General features: G+C 49.1%; 1 protein-coding gene across 1 annotated transcript in view; it reads right to left on the bottom strand.

Moving 5' to 3' along the window:
• Ptafr (platelet activating factor receptor) overlaps positions 1-4,748 on the bottom strand; it is a 15,184-nt gene extending 10,436 nt beyond the window's left edge. Inside the window, exon 1 of the mRNA XM_021161644.2 lies at positions 4,642-4,748. The gene's annotated coding sequence lies outside the window, so the exon portion shown is untranslated. The remainder of the gene's footprint in view (positions 1-4,641) is intronic.
• Between the last annotated feature and the right edge of the window lie 1,884 nt (positions 4,749-6,632).

Raw genomic sequence — 6,632 nt, 5'->3', positions numbered from 1 at the left:
AAAAAAAAAAAAAAAGCATGTGCCGCTTTCCCATGCAGTTGTGTGAGTGTGTGTGTGTGTGTGTGCGCGCCTGTGTGTATGTCTATATGTGCATATCTATGTATGTGTGTGCGCGCCTGTGTGTATGTCTATATGTGCATATCTACGTATGTATGAGTGTGTATGTGGGTGTGTTCTGTATGTGTGTCTGTGTATATGTTGTATGTATGTCTGTGTTTATCTGTGTCTGTGTGTGTGTGTCTGTTGTGTCTGTGTCTGTATGTGTATGTCTTTATGTGTGTGTCTCTGTGTGTGATGTGTGTCTGTGTATTTGTGTGTGTGTGTGAATGTGTACTATGTGTGTGTCTGTATCTGTGTATCTGTGTGTGTGTGAGAGAGAGACCAGAAGTCAGCTGCTCTGAGTGTTGTCCCTCAGGTGCAGTCTGTCTTGTCTTTTGAGGCAGGGTCTCTCACTGAGTAGGCGAGGCTAACTTGCCAGCGATCACTTCACCTGTCTCATCTCCAGCACCCAGCACTAGGATTACGGGTTTGGGCTCCGTGAATGGCTTTTTTACATGAAGATGAAACTCAGGTCCTCATGCATGCAAGATGAATGCGTGGCTTGATTGAACTCCTGCTCATCCCCCCTTTTTCTATTTGTTTATTTATGTATTCACTGGGACAGGGTCTCCCTTTATATTTCAGGCTGGTTTCAAACTCTCAACAATCCCCCTGCATCAGCCTCAAAGTGCTGGGATTTTAGATGTGACCCATCGTGTCTTGCTAAATTTCCTTTCTTCCTATGCCAAATGATGAGAATGAAATCCTTTCTAGGAGGGTGGGTGATGGTGGCACACACCTTTAAGCACTCCCATTGAGGAGGCAGAGACAGGTGGATCTCTGAATTCCAGGCCAACCTGGTCTACGGAGCAAGTTCTGGAACAGTGATGTCTATACAGAGAAAACCAAAAAGCCAAACCAACCAATAATAATAATGATAATAATAATAATAATAAGCCTTTCTATGGCCAGCCCAGCCTGATCTACATAGCAAGTTGGGGGCCGGCCTGGATTGCACAAGATACTACATCAATAAAATAAAATAATAAATATAAATAAATAAAATAAAAATCTCCCTATGGAGTATTGTTACCAAATCTACAGAGTCTTTCCCCCATGCAACACGATTCACAAATTACCAGATTACTCTAGGAGCTGAAAGGATGTTTGTGCAATGGTCCAGATATCTCTCCCAGCAGGCTTAGGACCTGGGTTTGTCCTAGGGCTGAGATATTGTGGAGGGGTTACATCTGTGGGCACCAAACCCTTCCAGGAAGGAGATTTCCAGGAACCCGGGTGTCCTTTTTTTCTCTTCCCCTTCTCTGTTTTGGGCGTGGTCCAGCTCTGTCATGGCAACTGACAGACTTTTGTCATCACAGAGATTCCAAGGTTGTCTAGAGTGCCAACATGGCGTCCAGACCAGCTGTCTGACCTCCCTGGTGGTCGGGATTTCCATCTTTTTGCAAGTAAGCGCTATGAGAGCGGCAGGACATGATGCTGCCAGCACTTATCAGGTTCAGAGTGGTAACAGGCATTTCAATGGTGGAGGGAGCTCGCTCCCTTCCCAGTGACCTCACAGTGTTCCTCCTGCTAATAAGTGACAAATCCGCCCTGCCCTGCACTGCACCAACTGTATCTTTTGGGAAGAAGCCTCCAGATTGGCAGGAGGGAAAGCATGGTGACTAGAGTCCTGGGAGCAGGACTCCGGTCTCAGTGGTGTAACCCACCACCCTAAGAGAATCTCTCCTCAATTCAGAGCCCCAGGGTTTTTATCTGAAAACTGGGGTGCCCTGCCAGCCTCAACGCAGGGTTGTGAAAGGGAAGTGAGATCCCAGGAGGTGGAAGGAGGTTTGGAAAAGGGTAACACTCTTGGTAAAATGCAATGGACTTAACAAACTGGAAAGGGCCTTGCACAAATGACTGACATATTTTCTGGCCCAGGCAGCTCAAATGTTCTGCAAAGCTAGTGGAAGGTCCTACTCCCATAGAGCTAAACACCCACTCCCACACCCACTCCCACACAGATACACACGGAAGCTTCTTCCACTCTCATCACAATTCTAAGTGGCTGCTCAGAGCAGCTGTGCTGGGGGCTAGCCTCTGATCTAGGGAACTGATTCCACACTCAGTGAAGACTTCTGTCCCTGAAGCCCATCTGTGCTCCTGGACTCTAGCTCAGCTCTCATTCCATCCTGAGCCCAAACCTCCATCCACTGAGGGGACCTGTATGGAAAAGGAGGGGGTCAATGGTCTTCAGTAAGACCTGTGTGCAGGCCAAGAGTGGAGATGTCTCTGATTCCCAATAAAAGGACAAACAGATGGGGAGGAACTGGGAGGAGTAGAGGGAAGGAAAACTGTAAGGTAGATAAGATAGATGGACAGACAGATAGACAGACAGATAGGTAGATAGACAGCTATAGATAGATGATAGATACATAGATATATAAATAGATACATAAATAGATGCATAGATATAGATAGGTAGGTAGATAGATAGGTAGATAGATAGATATATAGTTAGTTAGTTATATACATAGGTATATAGATAGATGCATAGATATATAGATAGATATACATAGATAGATACTTTTTTAAAAAAGATAAAACTGATGCCATGCCAGAGGCTCATCACATCTCAACAATCAGGAGGAAAACTTGCCCATGAGGCACATTTGGTCATCACTGCCAGGGACTGTGAATCCCTTGCCTAAACCTTCACTGACCGGATGGAATGGCCCAAGCTGACTAGGGTGAGGGCAGAGCTGGCCTGTGGCTCACTGTCCACTCCTAACAAGTACAGTTCTGATGATACTATCTTTTCATCTTCTTAGTATAGATCTGAGAGGAGGTGTGGAGGTCTCGTGTAGCCCAAGCTGGCCTTCAACTTGCTATATAGCTAAAGCTGACCTTGAACTCCTGATCTTACTGCCTCTGCCTCTGGAGTGCTGGGATCCCAGACGTGCCCACCATTCCCAACTCAGTGCACATTCCTGTGCACGTTTTATGCCAAACCCTGCTAGCTAGGAGAAGAGACGATAAACGCACAGACAATTGTTCCCCTTTAAGACATTTGCAATAAAATCTATGGTGTCAGCATTGACGGTGACACTCCTGTTCTTGCTGTTTTATGCTCAGCAAAGCACGTTCTCCCCCTTCTTAGTTCATCTTTCCACAAACCTACAAGGTCAGAATTTTAAACCACAAAGAAGAAAATCGAGACTACTCAATGGCCCAAGGTCGCCGCAGATTATAAGCAAACTCGCAGACAGACGGCCAGTCATCTCCTTTTCTCTCTGGCTGGGTGTGCAGAGGAAGGGATTCCCTCTTCTCTGGCAGTCACCACCCCCCACCCCAGCTCACTGACCATCTGGAGCGCATTCTAGTGCTCTGTCAATCCGCAAATGAGAGAGCTATGAGTCCTTTATCCCTCAGTATCCCTCAAGTCTTCGGCCAGCAGCTCTGGTTTGTCAGCATCACCCCCAAGACTTCCTGAGAGGGAGAGATAGCCAGTACCGCACTGGCCTTTGTCCCCAACACCTGAGATTTAACGTGGCAACCTTTTGTGAACCTTTGTACCAGCCACCCAGTTATCAACATCCTCTGGTGAAATGCAGCAGTGGGTGTGGTCCCGGGGACCTAGCTCCATCCCAGACACTTTAGCTCACCCTGCCAGGAAAGTCTGCTGGGGAGATGACATTGATTATACACAGAGAAGGTGTATAACTTCTCCAAAGTCACACAGCTAATAAAGCAAATGGAGGTCTGCTCACAGACCTCTAAGGCCCTGCCTCCCGTCCTCACCACCGCCTCCCAGAGAAGTTAAGGCTAAGATGGCTCCATCTCACTCTCAGAAAAGAGGGGTTCCCTGGAGTGTCCCAGCACCTGATCACAGGTCAGAAATACCTACCACTCAGAAGGCTGAGAGAGGGGTAAGGACCAAGACTAGAGGATGGAGAGGTGCAGGGATTACGCACCATGGACACTCTTGGAAAGGACCCAGGTTTTGTTCCCAGCATCCACACAGTGGCTCACAATCATCTCCAAACTCCAGTTCCAGGGATATGACCCCCTCTTCTGAACCCCAAGGCACCAGGCATGCACACGGTGAGCATTCATACTTGTATACACATAAAATAATCCAAGGCTTGCCTGTGCTACACAGTGAGTTCAAAGCCAGCCTCGGCAGTGTGTAAGACCTTGATGTAAAATAAAAGTCGGGGATGGTGAGATAACTCAGTAGGTAGAGGCATCGGCTGCTAAGCCCGAGAAGTGAAGCCAACCCCCAGGCCCCACATGGAAGAAGGAGAGAACAGACCGTCACAAGCTGCCCTCTAACCCACACATGTGCACCATGACACATACATATACACACAATAAGCAAATAAAAAGTAAAACGAGGGCTAGTGGCCAAGCATGTGTGTAGCCCTGGCTTTGGCCTGTTGCACAGCCATAAAGCTCTTCTTGAATATTAAGCCTGGCCTGAGAAAGATGCCAGAATGGTCCCTTTAAAATCCAGCCACCCATCTACCTTAGTATGACCTGGAGGCATGACTCTGGCCTCCTGAGGAGACCTTGCCCAGCTAGGACTGGGACCCTCCTTACCTATAGGAGGAGCTCAGCCGTAGGCTCTGCGAGTCCCTCCTGGTCCAAGCCTCAGCTCCAGCCTCTGTGTTGTGGCCTGGCAATTGCAGAAGTGAGGAAACAGAGCAAAGCACTGCCAAGTCACCCCTGGGAGGAAACAGAGTGACCCGGGCCCCCTCCACCAGATGCCACAGGAACCTCCACGCGGACTGAGCCAGCCAGACTCAGTACTGCAGAGGTTTCCTGCAGAGCAAGCAAAGGACAGAGAGGGTGTCTGCAGCCAGGGGGTGTGGAAAGGGGCGGGGTGGGGGAAGAGAGGGAGACACACAGAGACAGAGAGACACACAGAGAGAACCATAAGAAGCAACAAACAGCACAAGGAAAGGGAAAGAGAGTCGGAAAGGAGGGGAGAAGGCGAGAGGGGTAGAGGGAGGGAGAATGGCTGATGTAAACAGGAGCGCATGGGAGGAATGAGAGAATACAGAGAGGAGATTCAGGGAGGGACAAGGGAAAGGATGAATGACAGAGAGCAGTCTGCACCAGAGAGCAGCCTGTGCCCAAGAGCTTGCTTGAATGAACACACCAGTGCATATACCTATGTAGGGGAGAGAGAGAGAGAGGGAGAAGCCACTAGATGAGGAGAGGGGTGAGGAGAAGGAGCTGGAAGCATAGTTTTGGTCATTAAGACTGGGCAGGGAATCCCTGGTGAGCAAAAAGAACTGGGCCCAAGAAACCCCTGGGAGCCCAGAGCCACAGGGCTGGAGGAAGGAGGAAATTTCTCAAGCCCTTGAGCTAGAGTTCAGCTGCAAGTGAGTTCCTGGGAAGAAGAGAGGGTGAAGAGGTGTGGGCAGCTGGGGTCGAAGGCAGGTGAGTTTGGTGTGAGAGCATGAGTCAGGTGAGGACTTCCATGTACGCAAATGAGAGATAAGCCAAACCCCTTGCTTTGGTTTCCTTCTGCTTAGCACTCAGGAGTTCAGCCAGGCCCCATGATAGATGCTGTCTATGGATACCAGGCCCCTCAGGTATCAGCTGACCCAACGCCCCCTCCTACACATCAAGGAAAACTGAAGCCGAAAGAGAGGAAAGTCTGTCTTATGCTGAGACACGGCACCAAGTCTGTCTTGGAGAGCCAAGAAGGCAGGACTTCTGACTCCCCACCCAGTGCTTAGCCTCAGTTCCTGAGTAGCTAGGCTAGCCCCTTGCTGCTGGTCAGATGCCTCCCGTGTTCCTTATCAGTGCTAAAATGGTTCCTTAAAGGTCAGAGCATCATTAACATGAGCTTCAGCTCCAAAGAACTAAAACAACCAGGTGTGTGGCTCACATGTATAATCCCAGCCCTTAGACAGTAGAGATCGGGAGTTCAAAGTCATTCATGGCTACACACTGAATTCAAAGCTAGTGTGGGCTACATGAAATGCTATACAAGAGGAAGAGGGAGAGGAGGAGGAGGAAAATAGGGAGACGGCTCATTTGGTAAGTGTGTCTATGACTTGAGTTCAATCAGGGGCCGGGGATGGGGGGATGAGGAGAGTCAGAGGTGGTCGTGCATGCCAATAATCCTAGCAATGGAGAAGCAGAATCTGGAGGCTCCCTAGGGCTTGCTGGCCAGCCAGTCTAGCCAAATCACAAACTTCAGGTTCAGTGAGAGATGCTGTCTCAAAAACTAAAGTGACTGTATGTTGGCTATATGGCTCAGAGGGTAGAGGTGCTTGCTGCATAGCCTAATGATCTGACTTCAATCCCTAGGACATGCATGGGGAAAGGAGAGGTGAGGGTCTACTCTGGCCTCCATACTTGCACCATGGAGCACAAAAATGCACACACACAGACACACACACATACACACACACATACACTAAAATACATAAGACAACGAACAGAGTTGGACATGGTGATTCATGCCTTTAATCTCAGCATTCAGGAGGTGAGGCAGAGGCAGAGGCAGAGGCAGAGGCAGAGGCAGAGGCAGAGGCAGAGGCAGAGGCAGAGGCAGAGGCAGAGGCAGAGGCAGA

Source organism: Mus caroli, chromosome 4, assembly GCF_900094665.2.
Source record: "Mus caroli chromosome 4, CAROLI_EIJ_v1.1, whole genome shotgun sequence".
Taxonomy (NCBI): Eukaryota; Metazoa; Chordata; class Mammalia; order Rodentia; family Muridae; genus Mus; species Mus caroli.
Note: the sequence above shows the minus strand (reverse complement) of the source record. Positions and strands in the feature narration are given on the sequence as shown.